The 25,158-nt window shown below is 43.8% G+C and overlaps 1 protein-coding gene and 1 long non-coding RNA gene across 6 annotated transcripts in view; one reads left to right on the top strand and one right to left on the bottom strand.

The window, feature by feature from the left end:
* LOC128340689 (uncharacterized) overlaps positions 1-9,193 on the bottom strand; it is a 35,424-nt gene extending 26,231 nt beyond the window's left edge. The window contains exon 1 of the long non-coding RNA XR_008313889.1: positions 9,148-9,193. This is a non-coding gene — a long non-coding RNA (uncharacterized LOC128340689). The remainder of the gene's footprint in view (positions 1-9,147) is intronic.
* Positions 1-25,158, top strand: part of ERICH1 (glutamate rich 1) — a 204,651-nt gene that overhangs the window by 157,376 nt on the left and 22,117 nt on the right. The gene's annotated exons all lie outside the window — the stretch shown is intronic.

The following is a 25,158-nucleotide window of genomic DNA, read 5'->3' as shown; positions in this document are numbered from 1 at the left end:
CGTGGTGCTTCAGATGTTGTTGAACTACAACTCCCATCATGCCCAGCCATAATTTGTTGAGGATGGGAGTTTGTGACTAGAGGGGGGAGATTGTGTGTGTGTGTGTGTGTGTGTTTATTTGATTCAATTTACATACCACCCTTCCTAAAGTGGCTTAGGGTGGTTTACATTAAAATAAAAAACACATAATAAAACAATTTAAACCAGATAAAAATCAAAATTAAAAAGTAGATATAATTAAAAGTCAGTCTAAAAAGATCGGTCTTTACAGCTCTCTTGAAGGCCTCCAAGTAAGATAATCCTCTCATATCCACAGGAAGTGCATTCCACAACCTAGGGGTGACAACTGAGAAGACCCAATCCCAGGTCACTGGTGGTACTCAAAGATGGACCCCTCCTGATGATCTTAATGAGCAATACGGATCTTGTAGAGAAAGGCGCTCTCTCAGTTAACCCAGACCTAAGCCATTCAGGGCTTTAAAGGCAATAAACAGCACTTTGTACTTTGCCCAGAAACATATTGGCAGCCAGTGCAACTGTTTAAGAACAGGCAAAATGTGGTCTCTCTAGAATACCCCAGAGACCAATCTGGCTGCAGCATTTTGAAATTTCTTGACTACATACAAAAGTAGCCCTACATAGCATGCATTGCAGAAGTCCAAACTGGAAGTTACCAGCTGGTGCACCACTGTTTTCAAGTCATTCTCCTCAAGGATCAGGCAGAGTTGTTGAATAAATCGCAGCTGGTAAAAAGCATTCCTGGCCGCAGCCTCAACCTGAGGCACTCAGGTGAGACCCGGGTCCAAGAGCATTCCCAAGCTATGAATCTGTTCGTTCTGGGGGAGTGTAAACTTGTCCAGAACAGGAAGTTATATCTCGTCTTGGAGATTATGATCCCCAACAATGAGCACTTCCATCTTGCTTGGATTCAGCTTCAGTTTATTATCCCTCATCCAGCCCATTACTGCATGTAGGCAGGCATATAAGGGGCTAATGCCATTTCCTGATACTGATTAGAAGGAGAAATAGATTTAGGTGTCATCAGCATATTGATAACACTCAGCACCTAATCTGATGACGTGACCCAGCAGTTTGTAGATGTTAAAAACCATGTACTATGGTTTCTTTAAAGCTTTTACTGTAAAGAAGTGCTGATCCCCTGTGGAGGCTGCAAGGAACAGTGCCACAGCCCCATGTGGTCTTTTGGAGAGCAGGTGCCACTGCCAAAAAAGTGGCAGGGAAAGGAGCTGCTTACTTGCTTCTTAAGGGAACCGCTCTCCATTGTGCTGGTGGCTGCCCAAACCATTCACGCACATCCCTAATTACAGAATGTTTAAGTGTACTTCATGAGACTTGGTTTTATAATTGTTTCCTCCCAAGCCCATATACGCATGTTTGGGCGGGATATAAATTTGATAAATGAATGAATGAATGAAATATAATGGATCCTCTTAAAACCTTTTACTCTGAGCCCCACTTGGTTCTCTTTTCTCCCAGCCTTCTCCCTGGGCTGTCTCTCAAACTTTTATATTTACTTCACTGAACAAAACGAGGTTCTTTCTATACCCAGCCTACTCCGAAGCTGTAATTCAGACAACCTCTCTGTGTGTTTTTTAAGTTCCAACTATCATTTCTAATAGAATTCTAAATGTTCTGTTTTTCTGTCTCCCACCAAGGGCTCCCCAGACTCAGCTACTGGGCTTTAACCCCTTCATATCCAGACTATTTACATTTCATTGTTTACATTTCAACTATCTACATCTCAATCTCATTTCCTCAGAGTTGTAGTTCAGCAACAGCTGGAGTGCCAATATTTCCTACCCCTCTTCTATCATTTATTTATTTAATTATATAGAAAAGGCATAATTCACGTTTCAGTGCAAAATTCTGAAAGTAAAGATAGGGGTTTAAAATATACATGAAAAAAAATCATCAGATCAATTGGCATACTGAGGGCAACTAGCAACATACCATTGTCCATTGTATAGTTCTAGTATGTCAGTACAAAATCAGGCCAAACATTAGAATCCTTGTATGGAAGATTATTCTTAATGGAAGTCTGGAGAACTGGATTTGGTCACTTTCTGCATTCACACGCAACACAGAAATGAATTTCAAGGGGACAGAGGTGACCAATCTGTGGTTTTATTTTTTTAACTCTAAACTGAACCCTTGGGTTGCAGTGAGTTTCGTCGCCCCAACCCAAGGTTAAATGCAGTTTGTATTAGGTCTGAATTTGGAACCACAGGCTATGTTTCCTCTGGCTGGAGTTCCTCCTTCCCTCTGGCCATGATTGGTTGTGTGGGCCGTCCTTCATGCAAGAAGGAAGCCCACACAGTTAGTTCCCCCTCCTCTTTGTTGTCCTGCTGACTGCAGCCTCCCTGCTCTCTGTTACGTTCGAATTCAGACAGGTGAGCAGGGAATGGGTAGCGAGCAGAACTACGGTTCCATTGAGGGTTGCATGTAACATAATGCATTACGTGCAAATGCAGCCACTCTCTTAGCTACTGTCAGGTAAAGATCTTTTGGTGGGAAGAGCAGTAATGGAATATGGAGGATGGGAATTTCCCTCTTCTGCTGCTGAAAGCTGGTGGTCAGTGGAAGGCTAACTTCTGAAGCCTTATGACATATTGAACTCCACACTGAATCTTAGAGGATGTTGCAGAGGGTGAAAAATATTAGACATACTTTACACTTGTAGACAATCACCTTTTTAATTTTTTTTTAAAAAGCATTCAGAGAGAAGGCAGACATCCACATTGGTCTCATGACATTTCCTGGCATATTTCAACACTATTGTTCAAAACATAGCACTAACTGTCCAATGATACTTATCATGGCAAGATAGAATTGCATGAAACTGGTTTCTCTAGGGCTACTGTTGTTGCCAACAATATGTTGGTGATTTCTTCCACTCATATTGAAACCTTCACATCTCTTTTTCATCAAGTACAGGCACTGGTACTTACTGGACAGAAAATAGCTCGATGAATTGACTATCAATTGACAGGCACCAGCTAAATGTAGTGAGGTAAAGTGGTCATAATTGCAATAGCTAAATTGGAACAGCCTTCTGATGAAGCCATTGAAGTAGTTTCTTCAGATAGCAGTTTAAGAACATAAGAACAGCTCTGTTGGATTATACCAAAATCGAACAAGTCCAGTATCCTGCTTTGTGCAGCATCCAATCAGGTGCATCTGGGAAGCCTGCAAGCCAGGAAAAGAAGGAAACCACCCCTTCCTGTCGGTGTTTCCAGGCCAGACTTTACCCCCTTTTTCCTTCATCCAGCTGTTCCCTGGTCCAGATAGAGCAATTGAGATAAGAGTGGTGTCATTTTGCAGAAATATCTGATGCTTTCCCTATTTATCTTGGATAGACTCCCACTATCCCCTCACACCCACCCGCACTCTCACCCACACAAGCTATATTAAGAAAATATGTCCATTCTTTTTTATTTCAAATATGTTTATTTTGATATTAGGCTGTTCAGGAAGACTATGATATGCTGTGTTGGCCATCACTGTTGACAAGACTCTGAGGATGTTCTGTCATGGATGGACCAAGACATTCTGTTGCCACAAGTAGGAAATTCACACAACACTGCCTATACTGGTTAAGGAATTTAACTAAGAATAAGATTGTAACTCAAGGGTAGAGCACCTGCTTTGCATACAGAAGATCCCAGGTTCAGCCTCTGGCATCTCCAGGTAGAGTTAGGAGAGACACATAGGTACATAGGAAACTGCCTTATACAGATTCAGACCATTGGTCCATCTAGTCCATGCCTAAAACCCTGGAAAGCTGATGCCAGTCACTACTGGCCTAGACAGACTGATGGTTCATGGGTGGCAGGTTCATGGGTGATTAAAAATGTAATAATAAATCCAATAACTGAGAGTTTGCTGGCTTTTAATGATATCTCATCTCTGCCATGGAAAGGGTTTCATGGGAGGATCTACTGTGTAGTTAGCTTTACAGAGGTTGTGCTATTATCAAACAATTCTCATGCTCTATACAAGACTTTAAAAAAGTACAAGTACTTTTTAAGTCTCTATACAAGATTTTTTAAAAAGTACAAGCCTGGCTCAGTTGACCAGACATTGAGGCTATTCTCATGTTGGGTGGGTGGGCAGGCGGCAGGGAACAAAATGTAAAGACACACTGTAAAATGTCAAGAGACACTTTACACTTGTAGACAATCACCTTTTAAACTTAAATAAGTTGTTCTAGTAAGAACTAATCTGTCTATTTTCCTTTCACTACCACTACAATTGGACTAAATTTGGTGCAAATTGGTTAAACAGTTCACAAGTTAGCCCAGTTGCACCTCAAATATTCATGCATCTGTCATCCTGAATTGGGGTGGATGACATCATCACAAACTATGAGGTGTCCCTATGTGTCCCTACAACTGTACCAAATTTGGTCCAAATTGGTTCCCACTTGCACCTCAAACCTTCATGTGTCTGCCATCTTGAATCAGGGTGGAAGACATAATTACAAACTACACCCTTGAGCGATCCCTATGTGTCCCTACACCTGTAGCAAATTTGGTTCAAATTGGTTAGGCGATGCACAAGTTAGCCCTCTTGCACCTTCATGCATCTGCCATCTTGGATTGGGTGGATGACATCCTTACAAACTACACCATTGAAGTGTCTCTATGTATCACTCACTATAATTGTACCAAATTTTATTCCAATCAGTTAGACGGTCCACCAGTTAGCCCACTTGTACCTCAAAACTGTCCTGAGCCATTTTTGGAAGGGCGCTATATAAATAAAATAAATAAATAAATAAATTTTTATGCATCTGCCATCTTGAATCAGGGTGGATAATATCATCACAAACTATGCCATTGAGGTATCCCTGTGTGTCACTCACTGCAACTGTACCAAATTTGGTTCAAATTGGTTAGACAGTTCACAGTTCAGCCCACTTGCACATCAAATGTTCATGTATTTGCCATTTTGAATTGGGGTGGATGACATCATCACAAACTATGCCATTGAGGTATCCCTATGTGTCTCTGCAGCTGTAGCACATTTGGTTCAAATCGGTTAGGTGGTTCACAAGTTAGCCCACTTGTGCCTCACTTTTATGTGTCTGCCGTCTTGAATTGGAATGGATGACATCATAAGAACAGAAGAAAAGACATGCTAGATCAGACCCAAGGCCTATATAGTCCAGCATCCTGTTTCACACAGGGGCCCACCAGATACCACAAAAAACTACGCCATTGAGGTTTCCCTATGTGTCCGTACAACTGTACCCAATTTTGTTCAAATTGGTTGAGGCATTGCGAAGTTGATGGGACACACACACACACACGCACTCACTCTGTCCGGTGATCTCATAAGCTTAGTGGAAAGTAGGCTTTTAAAAAAGCATTCAGAGTGAAGGTAGACATCCACATTGGTCTCATGACACTTCCTGGCATATTTCAACACCATTGTTCAAAACATAGCACTAACTGTCCAATGATACTTATCACAGCAAGATAGAACTGTTTGAAACAGGTTTCTCTTGGGCTACTGTTTTTGCCAACAATACGCTGGTGATTTCTTCCACTCATCTTGAAACCTCCACATCTCTTTTTCATCAAGTACAGGCACTGGTACTTACCTAGAGAGAAAATAGCTACACAGTGTACTGAAGGCTACTGGAACACTTATTTGGCCACCTTTCTGGCTTCAAATGTTCCATCGGGGATTGATTGGTTGACTTTCAAGCATATCTTTGCATCCATAACAGCCAGAAACCTGGCCTTTCTTTCTTTCTTTTTGGATAGAAACAAGAAACTCAGATTCTCAGTAAGATGAATTATGCCAACAGCACCACATTCTGTGCTTTTCCTGTAGTGGCATGACATTACACCATATGTACAGGCCTGGACAAGAGATGGCTCCAAGCCCTCACCCTCCACCCCCAATATTTCCTATTTCCCCTTTCACTCCCCCGTTCATCAGATTGGAGCATTACAGCAAAATGTCAGACAACACAATCATAGTATATTATGATCTTAGAGCTAGAATTAATTTGTACAGGGCCTTTGTTCTTTAAATAACATTCACTCATTCCTCTACCCCAGAACAAGCAGCAGGTGCCAGTGCCATCAAGAAGGTAGGAGCTTCCTTCCTGGCCATGAAATGGCCTTGGAGAGACCTGCTACTGACCTCTCTCCCCATCCCAGTCTTTCTAGCCACAGGAAGAGAAAACTAGCCTGGAAAGTAGAGTCTTGGCATAATCAAAAAGACTCTGGCTGGCATACTGTGCAACATTATGCATGCAGTGGAATGTAACATTTGCACAGGTGCACAAGTGTGTGTTGATATGTGCAAAAATTGTGCAAATGGAGTTATGCAACAGTTCAGGCATTATATTTAGTGGCTGCACTGGCGTGCAACTGCTCTATTCTCGTGCTTGAACAGCACTCTTGCACAACTGTGCAAATGTTATGTTGCACCACATTTGTATTGTTTCCTAATACGTGCAGTATGTCAACTGGTATATGTTAAGAATTTGGCCAGATTTCCGAATTGCATGACATATGACTGATTAAGGGACTTGGCTATCATGGGTATTGAAAAATAGTTGCCAGAGTCTCCTGCCTAAGAAAATAAGTGTGAGTGCTCGTGCACGCAGTGATTTTTGCACATCCCTCGGGGCATAAGTCCAGTGCAAAGAGCTTCCAGGGAGAGGGGAGTTTGACAAGTATCCACATGTCCAAAAGGGGGGGGGGATGCTGCTGCAGCAGCTGGACACCATTCTGCTGCACAGATGCTGCCTTAGCCAAGATGTCAGCCACTCATTTTCACCATTTAACCTTGAAGGTAAGAGTCAGTGTTTGGACTTTGCTGAATCTTATGCTCTCCAATACATTCCCAGAAATCTGAAACGGCCTACCAGCACCGACTTCAAACTTCATTCAGTTTAACAAGACATCCTCTCTGCCTGTGACTCTAATCAGGAACAGCACACCTTGCTTCCTTCTACCAGAGTGGAAAGGCACATAAATGAAGCACTGCAAGACCTCGGCTTCAGTCCTTTTGCCTTTGGGCTGCCATGATCATCTCTTCTATTAAGTTTTTATGGCCACTCCATTCAGAAATGGATGGCACTGCACAAAAGACCTATGTGGTCTTTGTAAAAGGAGTCTTTAATATCTCTCACGGCATAGCAATCTTTTCAGTGCTCAGATACTCTGGCATTTTCATCCAATGTATTAGAAGTCCTTTGCTGCACTGTGATTGCTATGGAGGTTGTTCAACCCGGGCTATTCCTCAAAGGCAGTATGTAAATAATATTTTTCAATTTAAGCTGCAGTGCCTGCACAACAAGGTACAATACAGTTGTGGGAGAAATGGCTTCAGTTCTGTATGACATGACAGAGAAGTATTGCCCTTTGGCCTTGGAGAACTAATGGCTGCTGTTTGGGGAGGGTGGAGGAACACGGCTTCTCTCCCCTCCCTATGCTTAACATTGCAATGGTTTCTCAGAGCCACAGTTCTGGTCTGAGATAGGGGTTCTCTCTCCACATTATGTTTCTGAGTTGTACTGTTAGGATTTTCAAAGTGTGCATCTGTAAATGGAGCACGAGTCTAGCGGCTGTTTGAAAACACAGACATTATACAGATGCACTCAACAGGAAGAGACTGACTGTAGCTCTCTGTAGGGATGTGCACAAAACTGTTTTGCCCAGTTCGGTTCGAATTCGAACTGGCTCTGAGCTGGTGTGGGGTGGTTTGATTTTCGTTTTGCTTGAAACCCCCCCTTTGGTTCGGTTCGAATTCAAATACAGTTTGAACTGGTTTTGGAAGGTTCACCATGGGCTATAATGGGGATGAGCTGGCCCATTATAGCCTATGTAGAGCATTATGAGCACAAAAGTGGGTGCCTACCACCTACTGAACACCAAGGCAATTGGACACTTTCCTGATTATTGGTGAATTTTTGAAGATATTTTTCCCATAAAGAATAAAGGGGATTTGTGGCAACCCCACTCCACCCCTTTGGGGGGTGCCAGGGCACCCCAAAGTGGGTCTGGGGGCATGGCAGGGCCAACCTCAACTCCCCCAGGGCACCCCCAAGCTGATAGGAATTATTATTCTTTATTTATGTATTTATGTATTTTTAAATAATTAATTTTTGGGGCTCCATAGGAACATAGGAAACTGCCATATACTGAGTCAGACCATTGATCTATCTAGCTCAGTATTGTCTTCACAGACTGGCAGTGGCTTCTCCAAGGTTGCAGGAAGGAATCTCTCTCAGCCCTATCTTGGAGAAGCCAGGGAGGGAACTTGAAACCTTCAGCTCTTCCCAGAGTGGCTTCATCCCCTGAGGGGAATATCTTGCAGTGCTCACACATCAAGTCTCCCATTCATATGCAACCAGGTCAGACCCTGCTTAGCTATGGGGACAAGTCATGCTTGCTACCACAAGACCAGCTCTCCTCTCCATAGACATGCATTAGTTCATTCATAAGATTGTTGCTGCTGCTGTGTACTACTGACCCAACTGATTCGAACTCTGAGAGAGTTAATTAGGGTGAGGGAACACAGTGTTCCAGTAGTACTACAACACAGCAGCAATCAATCTTATGAATTGTGTAAGGTAGGCCCTGGCCAAACAAAAGTGAGGAGGAGGACTGGGATGGGAGGGATGCAGGCCAGGGGAAAATCAACACAAGCACTTAAAAATTAACAAAGCTAAAAGCAGCACAGGAGAAGAAAAGGGAGGGATGCAGGGCAATGCAGCCGGTGAGGGGGAGGGATGGCAGTCCCAGGCCCCAGCAAGTAGGCCCTGGCCAAACAAAGTGAGATGGAGGACTGGGATGGGATGCAGGGGAAAATCAAAAGAAGCACTTAAAAAAAACCAAAGCAAAAAGCAGCACAGGAGAAGATAAGGGAGGGATGCAGGGCAATGCAGGTGGGGAGGATGGGAGGGCTGACAGGGCCAGGCCCCAGGCCCCAGCCAAACAAATAAATCAGAGAGCGACAGAGAGACAGCAGCAGGGGGGGAAGCACAGACTGGGAATGGGAAAAGGTTTAAAGCAGAGGAGGACAGGGCAGAGAGAGAAGGCAAGGAAGGGAACACAGGGGATGGGACCCCAAAAGCAGCACAGCTAGACTGCAAGGACTCACCAGCAGCTACAGAGAGCACACAGGCCAGTGCCAAGCTGGAACCAACTGCAGCCAGAGAGAATTTTCCAGGCCAGAGGCATGGGTTTAAATAGGTTTTGAAACTCCTTCCTTTGGGAGCCCCCACCTTTGTACTCCCCCTGGGCAATGGGGTGCCAGCTCTCAAACACTGGCACAGTGCACAGCCTACCAGAGAGCCAGACTCATCTGGCCAATCACAGAATCAATAGCTCAGCCAATGCAAAGTGGGCAAATTGAGCAAAACAAGTGTCACAGAATGGAGGAGAGACCTGAAATGGACTCTAGGAGCTTCAAACCGGCGACCTAAATTCAAACCATGGCTGGTTTGATTCGAACTCGGACTGGCAGGGCAAAACCAGTGCCTGGTTTGGTTTGAGTTTGAACTGTCGAACCGAAGCGGTTTGAATTAAAACCAGTTTGCACATCCCTAGCTCTCTGTAGAAGGAGCTAGTGTAGTGGCTAAAGCAGGGGTGGGGAACCTTGGCCAAGGTTCCCCACCACTGGGCTAAAGGGTTGAACTGAGACTGTACTCCAGGCTGTTATCTGGAATCAAACCAGAGACATTGGGCTATTCAATTATAACACTCTCCTGAGAAGCCATATATAGTACACATCTACCTCAGAAACCCCCAATTTCTCTCAGAGCCAAACTTATTGGCTAAATTTGAGTGGCAACAGGAAAGTCCAATCAATTCAGCCTACACCCCTGATTACCAGCTGCTACAGAAGGCCCAACATCAGTCTCTGCCTTACTTCATTCAAGTACCGGTGAAGTATGCCATCAAGTCGATTCTCTGTGGTCCAGTAATCTTTTGCAGCTTGTTTGTTGGACATTTGTCCCAGGAGGGATCTTGTAGAGAGTGTGGAGGTGGAGTCAGAAAGGGAAAGGGAGGGAAAGGAGAAGGAGAAAATGGAGCTGTTGCTGAATAAATGAAGTGTGCCATTGAGTTGGTGTTGACTCAGTGGCAACCACAGAGCCCTGTGGTTGTCTTTGGTAGAATACAGGAGGGGTTTATCATTGCCTTCTCCTGCGCAGCATGAGATGATGTCTTTCAGCATCTTCCTATTTTGCTGCTGCCCAATATAGTACCAGTGGGGATTTGAACCAGCAACCTTCTGTTTGTTAGTCAAGCATTTCCCCACTGTGCCACTTAAGGTGGCTTTGCTTTTACTAAGTAGTAGCTGATATTTTTATTAATTTGGCTACACCCCCTCCTAGAGACACATCCAACAGCTCTATCAACATGTCTCTGCCTTGGATTGGTCACAACCCTATTCATCACCATCTGTGCCCTGATCTGGATTAGGACTCTGGCAGTGGGGAGGGGCTACCTTTTCCCACCTACACTGCAGCCCTGATTCAAATCACAGGCCCACAAAAGCTAATTGTCCCACTCAATTGAGGGTTATTGTTGTATTCTATCTAATTATCTTTTGTGTTTTGTTGTTTGGATGTTGTCCCAGTGGGGACCCTGTAGAGAGGGTAGGGGTGGAGTCAGAAAGGAAAAAGAAAGTGAAAGGACAAGCAGAGAATGGAGTTGCTGCTGAATAAATTTTTAGTTAAATCTACTTGTTTTTGTTGTTTGTATGAGGGAAGCAGCTATAAAGCAGTTACCTCTGCTAACTGAGCAAAGAGGCACCTCTTAGAGCGGTGGTTCTCTTGACTTGAGCAGGGGAGAGCAACTGTCCCTATCCAACCCAGCGCAGCTTCATTCCAGTGGAGATGGTTACTGGTGTCTCCTTTTGGTTTCTTTTTAGATTATGAGGCCTTTGGGGACAGGGCACCATCTTATTTATTATTTGGTTGTTTTTCTGTACAAACCACTTTGAGAACATTTGTTAAAAAGCACTATATAAATATTTGTATTCATAGTACACATGCTAGAAATGCTTGTTTAAATGAATATTTCTAGTGCATGTAGAAGGGTGATGAGGATGAACAACCTCCCCATGCAATTTGGGCAGTGTATCAAGAGGGAGGGAGGACATGCAAACTCATGGTGCATATATGTTCTCATCCTCTGTGGTGGACTAGGCAGATGAAGCACCGATCATTGATTGTGAGGTTAGAATTGGAAGGTGGGCTGTGGGGGGGGGGCATATATGTCACTTAGGGATGTGCGAACCAGCTTGACCTTGAGCCGGTGCAGGTCCAGTTCAGCTCAAGGTTGACCTGAACCAGCTTGGGAACCGGTTTGAGGGTTCGAATGTGTGTGTGTATGTTTGTGTGTGTGTTGTTGTTGTTTTAAAATTAAGCACTCACTGCCTCCAGGGGGCACTGCCCTTGGAGCGGCTTCCCTCCAGTCTCACAATGGTCCAGTTCGAGCTGTTTTCGTCCTGTTCTGGACCTTTTTGCACTGGTGATGGCTATTTTGGAGGCCACCATGCAGGCACACTGGCCATCTGCATGACTAGGCTCATGCACATGGCCAGTGCACACGTGCGGTGGCCTCCAAAATGGCCACTGCCAGCACAAAGAGGCCCAGAATGGGCTGAAAATCATCCAAACCAGGCCATTTTGAGCCTGGGTGGAGGCCAGCGGGGGGAGGGGGAACCAACAGAGACCCCCCCTCCCATGGTTGTGGCAGCGCCCCCACAGGTGGTGAGTGCTTTAATTTTTAAAAAAACACTTTAGAACCCCCGAACCAGCTCAAATTCCAGCCGAGCAGGGGAGGGTGTTCGGGGAACATGCCTGGTTCTGTTTGGGTCTGGTTTGGACTTGAATCAAACCAGGCCAACCCCCAACACCACGCTGAGCTCCTTAGAAGCAGCTAAAGAGTATCAAGGCTTTCAAGTCAACTTGTTAAATTGAAATAATACAGTTGATGTTTACCAGGCTGTGGTGTCATATTTGGAAATAGAATAGCGTAAAATTATAGCATACCCTTCAACATTTCACAGCTGAAAATAGGGACATGCTTGTATCAGATTCATTCCAAGGATCAGTTCCACAGTTACACACTGTTGAAGGCTTTTAGCCAGCTGTCTGTCAGTTGTATTTGTTTATGAGCAATAATCTCTCTTCCATTGATTTAAAAGCCAAAAGCCTGGATATCTGAAAATATATCAAATATATATTTCAGATATTGGCCCAGTCGAGATGTAATGCAGAATTGCGGGTCCAATGGACCTGCAGTCCCATGCTCCTCCCCTTATTTTCCCATCCATTTCCGGACGACAGGGAGAGCTGCCTCTCTGCATCCAGTGAGACTGCAGAGAGGCAGGGGAGCTGGCTGTGTGGGCTTCCTTCTTGACAGAAGGACAGCCCACACAGACAATCAGGCCAGTGTGTTGCAACTAAGCTATGTTTTGGGGTAGCCTTGAAAAGCACCCCTCGATTAGATGCCTCAGCAACTCTGGATCATGGCATGAACTTGTCGCCATGCCTAGTCGAAAAGATTTGGATCAAAGCAGGTCAATAGCACAGACTGTGTTGGCAGCTCGCCTTCAGGTCAAGCAGTCAACAAGACTGAAACAGACGTGCCCAGCCCTCTCTAACAAGGTATAGCCAAGGTATACAGACCCACTGAAGGCAAATCACTCTGTGAAGGAATCCTCTAACCCACAGGATGACAGTGAAATATTTTAAAGAAGCACAGAGAAATTGCAATGATCCCAGCTGATTCACATAATGAATTGATTAGTGAAGACCAGGGAGGAGTCCCTCATACTCCTATACCAACTCATACAAACTATAGGAGTGTATCTTTGCACCTGGAAGACACCAGAGGCTTGAGATAAGCAAACAAACACAGACCCATCTCACTAGCCCACGTTCACATTTGCATAGCTGCTCTTGCCGTTGTTTTGGTAAGACACACCTAAAGCCCAGCCCACAGTAGACACCTTTGTTTTGTATGGATTCTCCCACCCCACAGGGAGGGAGAATTGCCTGGAAAAATCCATAGTTGCCCCAGGGCATGTTTTTGGATATAAATACCCCAGGCAGACGAGTTCTGGCTGCTTCCCCCTCGCTCTTTATCCCTTCTTCTACCCTATACTTACTCAAGAGGAGGCACTTCTGCCTGGCCACTGCACACTGAATGTGCTCAGGAAGGATCAGTAATACTAACTTCTGGCCTCTCCCTAAGCTCTCCTTCTGCTTCTCTTTCTGCTTCCCTCCCCCGATCTCCAGGAACTTTGCCATGCAAGCCTCTAAGCAAGCTCTGATTTAGAACCCTAGCCAAATTACTACAAGTCTTTACCAAGACTCAGTTAGAACCTCAGCCAAATTATTGAATTGCCTTGCCTAACTAACCTTTTGCCTTCTGTAATCCCCATTTTTACCTTTAATAAAGTTTTTAAACCTCACTTATGTCTTCTCATCCTTTCCAAATACACCAAACATCCTTAAATTGATACTGGAAGCAAACTGCTCCCCAAGCCAAGTTAATTTCCCCACTTAAAGCAAAAAGTATAGCTGAGGTATGTAGTCAGCACCTTGGGGCAGTTCTGGTAACAACTCTGGTTCCGTGGGTGTCATCTGAGTACTGATAATACCCTGCTCCAAATCTCCTGATGATCTGCCAGTCTGTGAAGACAGTACTGAGCTAGATAGACCAATGGTCTGATTCAGTATATGGCAGCTTCCTATGTTCCTATCTCTCCCAGTGGTTCCATGTAGATGTTAAAAAGCATTGGAGAGTATGGAGCCCGGGTGGACTCCATACAAAAGTTCTTGCTCTGAAGAGCAACAGTCTGCAAGCAACGCCATTTGAAATCTGCCTGAGAAATAGGAGTGGAAACACTGTAAAACAGTGCCCCCAGTCCCAACTCTCTCAGGTAGCCCAGGATACCATGGCCGATGGTATCAAAAGTCACCAAGAGATCCAAAAGGGCCAACAGAGTCATGCTCCCTCTGTCAATTCCCAATCAGAGATCATTCATCAGGCCCACCAGGGCAGTCTCAACCTCATAGCCTTCTTGGAAGCTAATTTGAAATGGATGGCCACAGTTTTCCTAGTGATATCTGATGAGCACAGAATAGAGTAGAATGATACTTCTTGTGATCTGCCTATGCTTCTGTTAATGAAGTTAATATTAATACATGTGCTTTTATTAATGAAGCCTAAGATTGCATTAGCATTTTTAGCAATTGTAACTTGCTGCTGGCTCATGTATAACTTGTGGACCACTAGGCCACCTAGATCTGCTTCACGTGCCCTTCAGCCAAGCTTGGTCTCATCCATCATATACTTGTGCATTTGAATTTTCTTACCTGCGGCAGCGTGACAGGTTGGAGCATTTCCTTTCAGTTAGATCTGCTGGTAGGGAATGGCTCCAGTCTGCCTGGCGTATACAGAGATCTCAGTCCTGGTCTTACAGAATGAGGTGGTATTGCTGACTATAGGACTTTTAAGTGGTATATTTATTATGGCTGCAGGTAGGATAAGGATGCTTCACCTGCAGTCTGAAGTGCTATAGACCATTCTGCCACTTAAAGATTAAATCTCATTCTGCTGCATGGATAGTCCAGGTAAGGGGCATATCTAGGGTAGGGCAGGCAGGGCACGTGCCCTGAGCGCCACTTGAAGGGGGTGCCATTCTTGAAATTTTTTTAAAAAAATTTAAAATGGCCACCAAAAACAAAATGGCCACTGTGCATGCTCAAATGGCCTCTGTGACGCCCTAGGCCATGCCAGAACTCGCAGAGGCCATTTGAGCATGTGTGGTGGCCATCTTGTTTTCAGCGGCCATTTTTTTAAAAAAAAATATTTTAAAAAATGGCCACTGCACATGCTCAAATGGTCCATGTGAGGCCCTAGAGGCCAGCTGGGGGAGAGGGAACCTTTGCAGACCCCCCTCCACAGCCTTTAGGAAGCCCCCCCAAAGGGGCTACAGGTTAAAAAATAATAATTTTTTAATATAATATAAGTCACTGTACACTTATTCAGATTGGCACTATGTACAGAGAATAAGGGCTTGTGAATACTGAGCTGAAGCTTATGAGCTAGGATTGTATTCATTTGCTCTTATTTTGCTTCTTGTGATAAATGAGTTAAATGTGATGTCTTAATAATATGGCTATTAATGGTGAGTTTGTCTTTGAATCATTGTGAAATCCTTAGTATTAAGGCCCACTGGGAGTTTCTTGCTCTCTTTCTCTCATTTTAACTGTCTTTCTGAATGTCTAGAATATATTCCAAGCAGTGACACAGTTTACTCGGCATATCCTTTAATTCTTTTCAGAGTATCTGGGAAAAGTCAAATTCTCAATTGATTTTTAAAACTTATGTAATAGTGATGCTACAATGCATAGTAGAGAATTAGACAGGCACTTCTGTTTAGTTTTCTAAGTACACCTCCACATAGTATTTGGGTATTTCATGAGCCCCAGCATACTGAAATTGGTAGTTTTCCAGCATTTTTTGGTCTGGCTACATCTACTGCTAAATAGTTTTTGAAAGATTAAAAGATTAACGAGCTTGATTTGTATTTTTCAGCTGATATTATGGTAAAGTTATCTGAAAGATGGGTGTCAGATGTTTGGACAGGGGGCACAATTTCAGTGCTTGCCCTAGGCGCTATTTTCCCTAGATACGCCTCTGGTCCAGGCTTCACATGCATTTTCATCTCTTGATTTCTTCATCAAGTGACGAGTACCATGTGCAAAATGACCAGCACATGTCAAACATCCTTGTACACTGAAAGCACTGTATAAATAACAATAATATAAGCAAACAATAATCAAGTAATCTCAGACATAGTACTCTTAAATGAATGAGGTTCACACATTCAGCTGAGAGTCACTGCGTAATGAAGGATCAAGGGCTGTGCTATTGAGTGGTGCATATCCAGGTGTGATGGATCAGCAGAGTTTCGTCTTGTGGTTCAAAGTCTTTCAGTCGTTTGCTTATCAGAAAATGAACTGGAGCTTTTGCAGATGTCCCCATCACTGCCAAGTCTAGATCATAAATGATTCAGAGGCCATCTGGTTCTATGGAATTGCATACATATTGGCTAACTCAGTGAAGTGCTCATTTTATGGTGACAAGATATTCTAAATGGAGGGATTGGATGCTGCTTTCTAGCACAGCATTTCTCAGAAAAAATGTAATTGCTGCACCTGATGCTTCATTTTTAAGACGAGAGCCACAAGCAAAGTATTTCATTCTTTCCAGTTCTTCAGAATTAAACTCTGGGTAAAACAAATAGTGGCAATCAGTTCCTGCATCTAGCCACTCATTCTACTAGAGGAAAACAATACTGTTAAACACACCTGCCATAAGTGCAGTGCTAATTCTGGCTTCCTGTGAAGGAAAGCTTATTGAGAGCTTGGGTCAGCTTTGTAATACTTGGTTTACTTACAAATATACACATTGGGCTTTGTCCTGTGTTGCAAATAGCAGATATGGCTACAACCTCAGAAAAAAACATCAATCCCAGAAGTACTTGTACCACTCAAGGACCTAGAAGAAAAGATGTTTTAAAAGAAAGAAAAAAGTCCCTTTTAAACTCAAGCCACAGAAGGCAGATCCATGTATGTACAAATGGGATCCCGCTTCAGCCAAGATCAAGCAAGATGCAACCTATCCCCTCCCGCTATCCTGTCAAAGGTGGAGGAATAGGAGAGGAGGAGGGGAGGGCAGCCGTGGGGGGGGGGTGTCCAACAGATATGTCAGATCTTGGACATGACACACATGACTCAACAGCTGACATGATGGCACTGCTTCTAAATAATGTTTTCAAATTAATATGCTTACCCTTAGATCCCATAATGTGCGCTTTAAAAAAAAATCATACTAGGCACATAACCTGCTAGGCACATAACCTGTTGAATTAGCATCTATACTAGAACAATTTCTTCTCCACCTTTTTCCACAATAGCTTATTTTAAAATTGCTATGCAATATTAAAGCAGGGTCTGACTAAGCTATTCTTCTAGGAACATTTAAGCAATTCAAATTTAATTTGGCAACTGCAAAAACCAAACATATTTGGCTCACAGTTTATGGTCTTCCAGATCGTTGTACTGTTGGAATGCGGATGAGCAAAAAACAGGTAATTATGATCCCCATGTTGTTGGTTTTGCATTCCATACTCTAATCTAGTTATTCATTCTGCGCATGCATAGAGCTTTTGTTGTATTCTATCCAGTAATCATTTGCAGCTTGTTTGTTGGACACTTGTCCCGGGGGGATCTTGTAGAGAGTGTGGAGGAGGCATCAGAAAGGAAAAGGGAGGAAAAGGAGAAGGAGAAAATGGAGCTGTTGCTGAATAAGAGAAGTAAAGTGTGCCATCGAGTTAGTGTCGACTCAGTGGCGACCACAGAGCTCTGCTGTTGTCTTTGGTAGAATACAGGAGGGGGTTTATCATTGTCTCCTCCCGTGCAGTATGAGATGATGCCTTTCAGCATCTTCCTATATCACGGCTGCCCGATATAGGTGCATACCAGCGGAGATTTGAACCGGCAACCTTGGGCTTGCTAGTCAAGTCCTTTCCCGCTGTGCCATTAGGTGGCTCATGGCTCATTGCTGAATAAACCTTTAGTTAAAGCTACATAAGATTTCTTTCTGTATGAGGAAGCAGCTATAAAACATTTGGTGACAAGAATTTGATCCAGCTAAGCATGTGAGCCTGCAAAGCTTGTGAATGCTCCTGCCACCTCATTTCATAGCAACACTGGGCCTACATTCCTGCGCTGCTTTCTACTATCATTGCTGCTGATTGTTTCTCCAGCTTTCTGACCTGCCTAACCCTTGAAGGTACTTTTCCCTTCTCAATTCTGGACTCTGTTGTTCACTGGATGCCCTCTGCAGCATGGCTCAGATTCCTCCACCACCTTTTTCCTTGTCCACTCGAGTAAAACCCTGGAAACAATGGAGGTCCTATTTGTGCAATTACCTCCTCACCATACAGATCCCAGATTTACTCCACAAAACAGAAGGCTATATTGCTTCACTGCCTGGGCCCTGGAGGCCAAAGAATATATCATCATTTGCCCTTTCCTGCCAACTTGGAAGGGAATGCCAATTCTTATGAAGCTGCTCTTCAAGCCTTAGATGATCAGTTTGAACCTTAATGTGATTGCTGAATGTTACAAGTTCTGTTGAAGATCCCAACTGCCTGGTGAATCTATCAATCAGTATATTACAGCACTGTGTACCTTAAGTGTAACCTGTGAGTCTGCCAAATTTAGTGATGAAGGGAGGGATCAGGGATCAGATTGTTGTGATAACAAACAGCTCCAAACTGTATGAAACACTGCTACTGGAGCGGAAACATAGTAACATACCTTTGGATAACATTAAGGAGATGGCTAGGAGGGTGGAAAATGCTCTTCACTGTGCCAGATTGCTCTCTTTGGTAGCCCATCATCCACTTCCTGAAATCCAGGCTGTTCAGTCTAAATCAATCCAAGCCCAATCTTCTCATATGGCACTGCCCCAGAAAGTGGCAGTACAAGAAAGGAGGAGATACCTATGTGGAGATTCTGCCCACAAAGCCGATTTTGCTCACTATTCTTCACAGAAGGTCACAGGCAACAGGTGCAAGAAAAGGAGACACTGTGCTAAGATTTGCAAGTCTGATGTCCACTCCATTACTGAGTCACTATATGATCAAGATGAGGCAGCTGAAGCACTTCCTGACAGAGTTTTAAGTGTGACTGTCAGAGCCTGCTTCTCCACATTGTCTGCATTCACACCTAACATGAAACTGGAGGTTGCAGAACCTGTGGTTAATTTTTCAAACCATGAATTGCATCACAGACTTTCATCCAACCACAGTCCAGGAACATCTGTATTGAGGGCGGGGTGGGGGAGCTCTTTCTTCCTGCTCTGCCAAAGCCGTACCCCAGCAAGCTCCTTAGCACTCGTATCACCAGACTTTGGGCAAGGCATCAGGACATCTCCAGGCTGGCAACCATTGGCCATGATCTTCAGGGGGTGGGGTGCCGAGCACAATCATGCCTTTTTGGAATGGTCTGCCTGCCATCGGGAAGGAAAGGGCATTTAAATCCCTTTAAATACCATGCCATGCAAGCCCTTCTTCTGACAGCAATTGCACCGTCACCAGTGTAAGAGCCCTGCAACAAAACAGAATCACACAAACACAATTTCTGGTAGGGAGGGGGATGCCAAGGGGTACTATTTCTCTGTTACTCATGAAAGGGAACATGATGACTTCCTAGGAGGGGATATGTATATGAGGGAGGGCAAAGGATCCTGGGGTCTAGTTTGCAGTGAACAAGGATGCTCTTGCGATGCCTAATGCTGGCAAAGCAGTCCATGGAGACCAAACCACTGTCTCATGGGAGGGCCAGTATACTGGGGAGGACCTTAGGTGACCTTAGGCTCACCAACCTTCAATCTTCCATCAGACCTAAAGCTCCTGGAGTTTCTGGTCCTCCCCAATGGACTGGCACTCTCATGAGAGGACTAATCCCCAGCCAGCAAGCTGAAATGGGAGCAGGAGTGTGTTGGGGCTTTCTGGACTGCTTTGACCAGGTCTGCCATCACAAGAGCATCCTTTGTCACAGTGGACCAGACCCCAGGATCCTTTGCCTGCCCTCATATATGGATTCGCTCCCAGGAGGTCATCACGATCCCTTCCTGGAGTAATAGAAAAATTGTGCCCCTCTCCATCCCCCCATGACCAGTAAGTGTGCTTGTGCAAGCCTTTTTGGATGCGGGGCTCTTGTGAGGGCAGATTTAAATGCCCTTTCTCTGCCAAGAGCAGGCAGTCCATGCCAAAAAGGCACAATTGCACTGGCCACGCCTCCTTGAAGATTGTGGCCAATGGCTGCCACCCTGCTGATGCCATGCCTGCAGTCTGGTGACATGAGTGGTATGGAGCTTCCTGGGATGCAGCCTCACTAGACCATGAAAAGGGAGGAAATTCTCTGCCCTGAAACTGGAAGTTGCCCAACTCAGGTTGGAAGATTGTCTGCGGGACTATTTCCAGTTTCAAGAATTAACCTCAGTTTTGTCAACCTGTGGTTTCACACTATGTCCAAAAAGGCCCAGAATCTTCAACTTTTGCCCCTCAGCATAGATAACCTAAGATTGTCTCCCTGTTGCATTCACATTACTTTCCCATAATCTAATCATATGTGTCAATTTCATTAGATTAGCTTTATCCCCTATTTTCACAAGCCACAAATACATAGGAGAGTTATTGAGTTTGTTTCCAGTATGTGACAACTAATACTTTTGTCACTGCTGAACATACAAAGTTACATCTATATATTCTGTCTGAATTTGTTCTAGCACACACACAAAATAAAAACTAAAATAAACCAAAGAAAAACCTTTAACGGTTTATTAATCCAGCAAATTATTATTTGCCAAAAATATGCTACAACTGGGCAGGCGCACCATATACATTTATAATCTGCTCTTTCAAAATCACACCTCCAGAATTTACTTTGGTATAGATTAAACATTATTTTGATCCTCATTGTATAATATCAGTGTATAATATCACTGAGTAACACTTTTATATTGATTTTCTGTTATGTTTATATTTAAACTAGTCTGCACTGCCATTTTTCAATCCCTTTCCACTGATTTTCTGACATTTCAGTCTGATCTTTTTCTCATTTATCTACAACAATGATATCACATTATTTTATTACTACTGATTTCTGGTCAGTGACCATAATGATGGAATCTACTACTGAGGATATTTTAGAAAGTAAGCCCTTTCCCATCCCTAAACTGAGATGTTCTTCAAATTCTGCTTTGTTTCTCAAGCCAAAATAAGGCTGTGGTTATTCACCCTTGTAGCTCACCCATTCACATGAGTGAGACTATCCTATGTTATCCTGAGAGCATTGTGAAGTAGGCAAGTGAGTTCCACAAAGCCACTCAGGGAATTTAATGACTCAGTGGGGATTGACAGCTAGGTCTCCCTAGTCCAAGGCCAACGATCTACACACTGTGCTATTCTGGCTTTACAGCACAAATATAGTTTTCCTGAAGATTCAATTCTATATTCCAGTCTATTATTTGGAATTGAAAACCTACCTGCCACCAGTACTATCCTTTCCCCAGATCCGGCAAAGCATTACTCATGTTTCTGTGACATCTCTCCCTTCTCACTGCAGACTGTTGACTAAGTCCAGCCTTTGGGAAATACTGAAAATAGGAAAATCATCTTTCTCCCTCTAAAATAAAAGTATTCAGTATCGGACCAAAAGGACAATCGGTTTCATGTTTCAGTATATCCTGATGGGGTCAAAGTCAAGGTTATGAAGACAAGTTTAGACAAATAGAATGATTGTGTTGTTTAAAACACAGGAGAGAAAAATGTGGCCATCTTCAATATTGACTGAAGTACCCAGACAGTAATTTAAATCTGCAGCACCAATATTAACACCATGTTCTTGTTGCAGCTGAAGTCATTATAACATTCTAGACATAGGAGAGGTTATAACACCAATGTAAATTCCACTTGAAATGTCAAGTCCGTATATGCAGGACTTTCACATTTAAAAAAAGAAAACTTACAGAGGGCAGTAGCTGCTGGCCAGAAGATAGGTTTCAGTAGTCAGGCCTCTTTTTTTACACCCAGCATGGCTGTAGATGTGTGAATGAGGTAACCAATTAAAGCACATGACACGGAGATTTGCAGAGGAAATGATGGTTTTGCTCTTGGAGAGGAATGAGATAAACCACAGAAAGGAAGAAAAAACCTGAAATTAATGCAGAATGCAGTCTTTGGAACGTTTCTGGTGACTGGCTGCATGACCTCTGGCTTAGCTCTTTTTAAGAATCACTCCCCAGAGCATGGACTGAGCTGCTGGGATGCTGCCGAGCTGAATGGAAGATGCTGGCTCTCTACAAAACACAGCTGCTCTTCATTAGGTGCTCATGTTCACGACTCATCTTGCATTACCAATTCATTAACAGGCAGGAGTGGCTTGGCTCGTATACTCACTCGGACTAGATCTTTTACCCTCTCCACTGAACCTTGTTTGCATTGCATCTGATTCTGCCCAGTAATAAGAAATGCCTGTCGTTTGCACTGCTCTACCTCCTGGCCTCTACCAACTAAGGATACAATTCTTGTGACCTCATGCCACAATAAATTGGTTAGTTTTTAAGGTGAAACAGGGCTCCTTGGGGCTGTTTTGCTATTATAGTGATGGCCGCCTAGTGGGCTGAGGAAGAAGATGGCACTATCCACACAGCCTCATAGATTTCCATGTGTTCTGTTATGGGCAGAAAGCAATGCTGACACATCCCAAATGCCTTTTCTTCCCCTCTCCCATGCATACCTAAATATATAGGAGGAGCCTTGCGGTGGCCCTGACTCTGGAGCTCCTGCTCTCCTCTGCCCTCTCTGGTTGCCAAAGTGGAAGAAGGATGGATCCTCAGCTCCTGTCTGGCTCCAAAAGAAGGGAGATGTCACTCTGCCCTCCCTTCGTTCCTCCCTGAAGAAGAGGGGGAGTGGTTACTGAGCCCCGCATTCTGCTCTAGACACAGCAGGGGATTAACTGAGATCCTGTACAGAAGGGGTTGCCAGCCTGAAGCTCTCCAGCTGCTGTTGGACTCCAATGTCCATAATCCCCAGCTGCAATTGTAAAAACATATACAGTTTTACAACAGCCGGAGAGCCTCAGGTTGGCTACTTCTGCTTTCTCGTTTCATCATGAATGTTCTTGGGCGCTTGCTTAATAATACAGAGGCTGTACTGTCATGCAATTATGAGGCTGTCCAGACTTGAACGACTTTCCTCTAAGCATTTGCAACTCCTAAAGAAAGAAGAAGGGCTGTAGATCCCCAATGAGGTTTCTTGCTTCCCTTTGCTAGGGAGATCAAATGAAACGTAGAAGGAGGCTTCTGCTTCTTCCATTAAGAGAGAATTTCACCAGGTGAAGTTTCTCACGCCAAAGTTCTGCAGGGATGAAAAGAGCTGCCTCAGGAGAAATGCCTTCTTCTGCACAACTGAACGAGACGCAAAGCTGCATCTTCTGTTTTGCCTGGACATCCAACAGTTTGTCAGGCAAGTGTAAATGAAAGGGATAAAGGCATTATGATGGCCCTTTACTATTACTACTGCTATCATCACTACTATTTATTTACCACTTTTCAACAAAGTTCCCAAAGCGGTTTACATAGAAATAAATAAATAACAAATAATTCAGATGGTTCCCTGTCCCCAAAGGACTCACAATCTAAAAGGAAACATAAAGTAGATGCCAGCAACAGCCACTGGAGGGATGCTGTGCTGGGGCTGGATAGGGCCAGCTGCTCTCCCCCTGCTAAATATAAGAGAATCACCACTTTAAAAGGTGTCTCTTTGCTCAGTTAGCAGCGGTTTAGCTCCACAAATGGAAAGAGGAACTCCTCTTTCAACTCCTATCCACTGGACTAGATACTAGGAACTGAATGGAAGAGGGGTGCTTGTAGGCAGGGTTTTAAAAAAGACAAAAAAACATACTGGCTTATATGTGCAAGTGCAGCCCAGAAGACATGTCCTTAATTACTGAGTGGAGACATAACCCCCCATCCATGCCAGCCCCAGGTTTGCTGTGTCTGAGGAAAGGAAAACTGACAGCAAACCAATATGGTCTCTGGGAGAATGCCCACTAAACAATACACTTTGTTATTATGCTCAGTTCAGGGAAATGAAGAGTCTTGGAGGGAAAGATGCTGGGAACTGGCCTAGTGCAAACGTCTTGCACAGACAGCTCAAGTCCTGTGTTTAGCAGCATCTCTCAGTGCTGTGTCAGCTGTTTTAGATCATTCCTGTTCATTGCACACTGCTCAAAATCTGCCCTCTATGAAAACTCCTTTCCACTGCGTCTTCTTTCCCAGTATTACCTTTGTTAACTTTCAAATGCAAGTAAATAGTTTGATTTGGGATTTGTATAATTGCCCAGATTAAAACACACACACACACACCCCTCCCATATTTTAAGCCTATAAGAGGTTGTGTCGTCATATGACAGTGTATAATAATACCTATAGGCACCTTTTAAAGTGTACATCTCCCCATTATATAGAAAACTTGTATTTTCCTTTTCATATGCCACAGTCTGGTATATGTTTAAATATGTTCTACTAATCTTGCATGCAAATACTACAATTCTTAGAATTTCATGGCCAGTCTATGGGTTAATGATATGTTATGGAAGGATCTGGAATCAGTTTCCATATATCGGTTTCTTCCATACTTGAATTAAGGTGGAAAAAGTCAGGGCCCTTATCCAAGAAGAGCTGCTAAGGGGGGGCATGACAAAAAGTAAGGGGGATGGGGCCCCACCCTGTAATTCAAACACTGTTGCAATTGTAGATATAATTCTTCCAGCTTGCATGCATATAGTTTCTGCATCAGCTCCAGTCACTGGCTAAAATCCAGATTACTGCTGCATGCACACTTTAGCAGATCTCCTCTTCCCTCTGCAGCCCCGTATGACTCCTGAAAATATGTCCCTGAGGGTTCTGCAACCCTCCAGTACATATTTTCAGGTGGCACAGTGGGCTTCAGAGGGAAGAATAAATCAGTAAAAACTGCCCCTTTTCTGTAACGTGTACATGGCATTAATCTGGATATATTGTAAGCCAATACAATGCATTGATGCTGTACAGTAATTATGTAATGTATCTGAAGTGCATGGAGAACGATGCTTTACATCAGTGGTTCCAAACCAGGGTTCCTCTAGATGTTGCTGAACTACAACTCCCATCATCCCTAGCTACAACTAATTGTGGCTGGGGATGCTGGGAGCTGTAATTCAGCAACATCTGGAGGAACTCTGGTTGGGAAACACTGTTCTGCATGATAGAGGTAATATAACCCTTGAACACTCAGCAGACACAAATAGAAACATGCTTGTAACATCAATTCACATACCAAGGATCACTGCCAAAACACCACCCTCCAGTCAGAGCTGAAGGCTCTGCTCTGTCTTCTGTATCCTGTATTTACACTTCCTCTACACTTGCTTGCCTTCCACTGATTTCATCATGGGGATAATATTTGCTCATTTGGTTAAAGGTATACCAGGAAATAACATTATTGTCCTGCAACAGGTTATCAGCA

The sequence above is a fragment of the Hemicordylus capensis genome, chromosome 1, assembly GCF_027244095.1.
Source record: "Hemicordylus capensis ecotype Gifberg chromosome 1, rHemCap1.1.pri, whole genome shotgun sequence".
Lineage (NCBI taxonomy): Eukaryota > Metazoa > Chordata > Lepidosauria > Squamata > Cordylidae > Hemicordylus > Hemicordylus capensis.
This window is presented reverse-complemented; position numbering and strand designations above follow the sequence as displayed.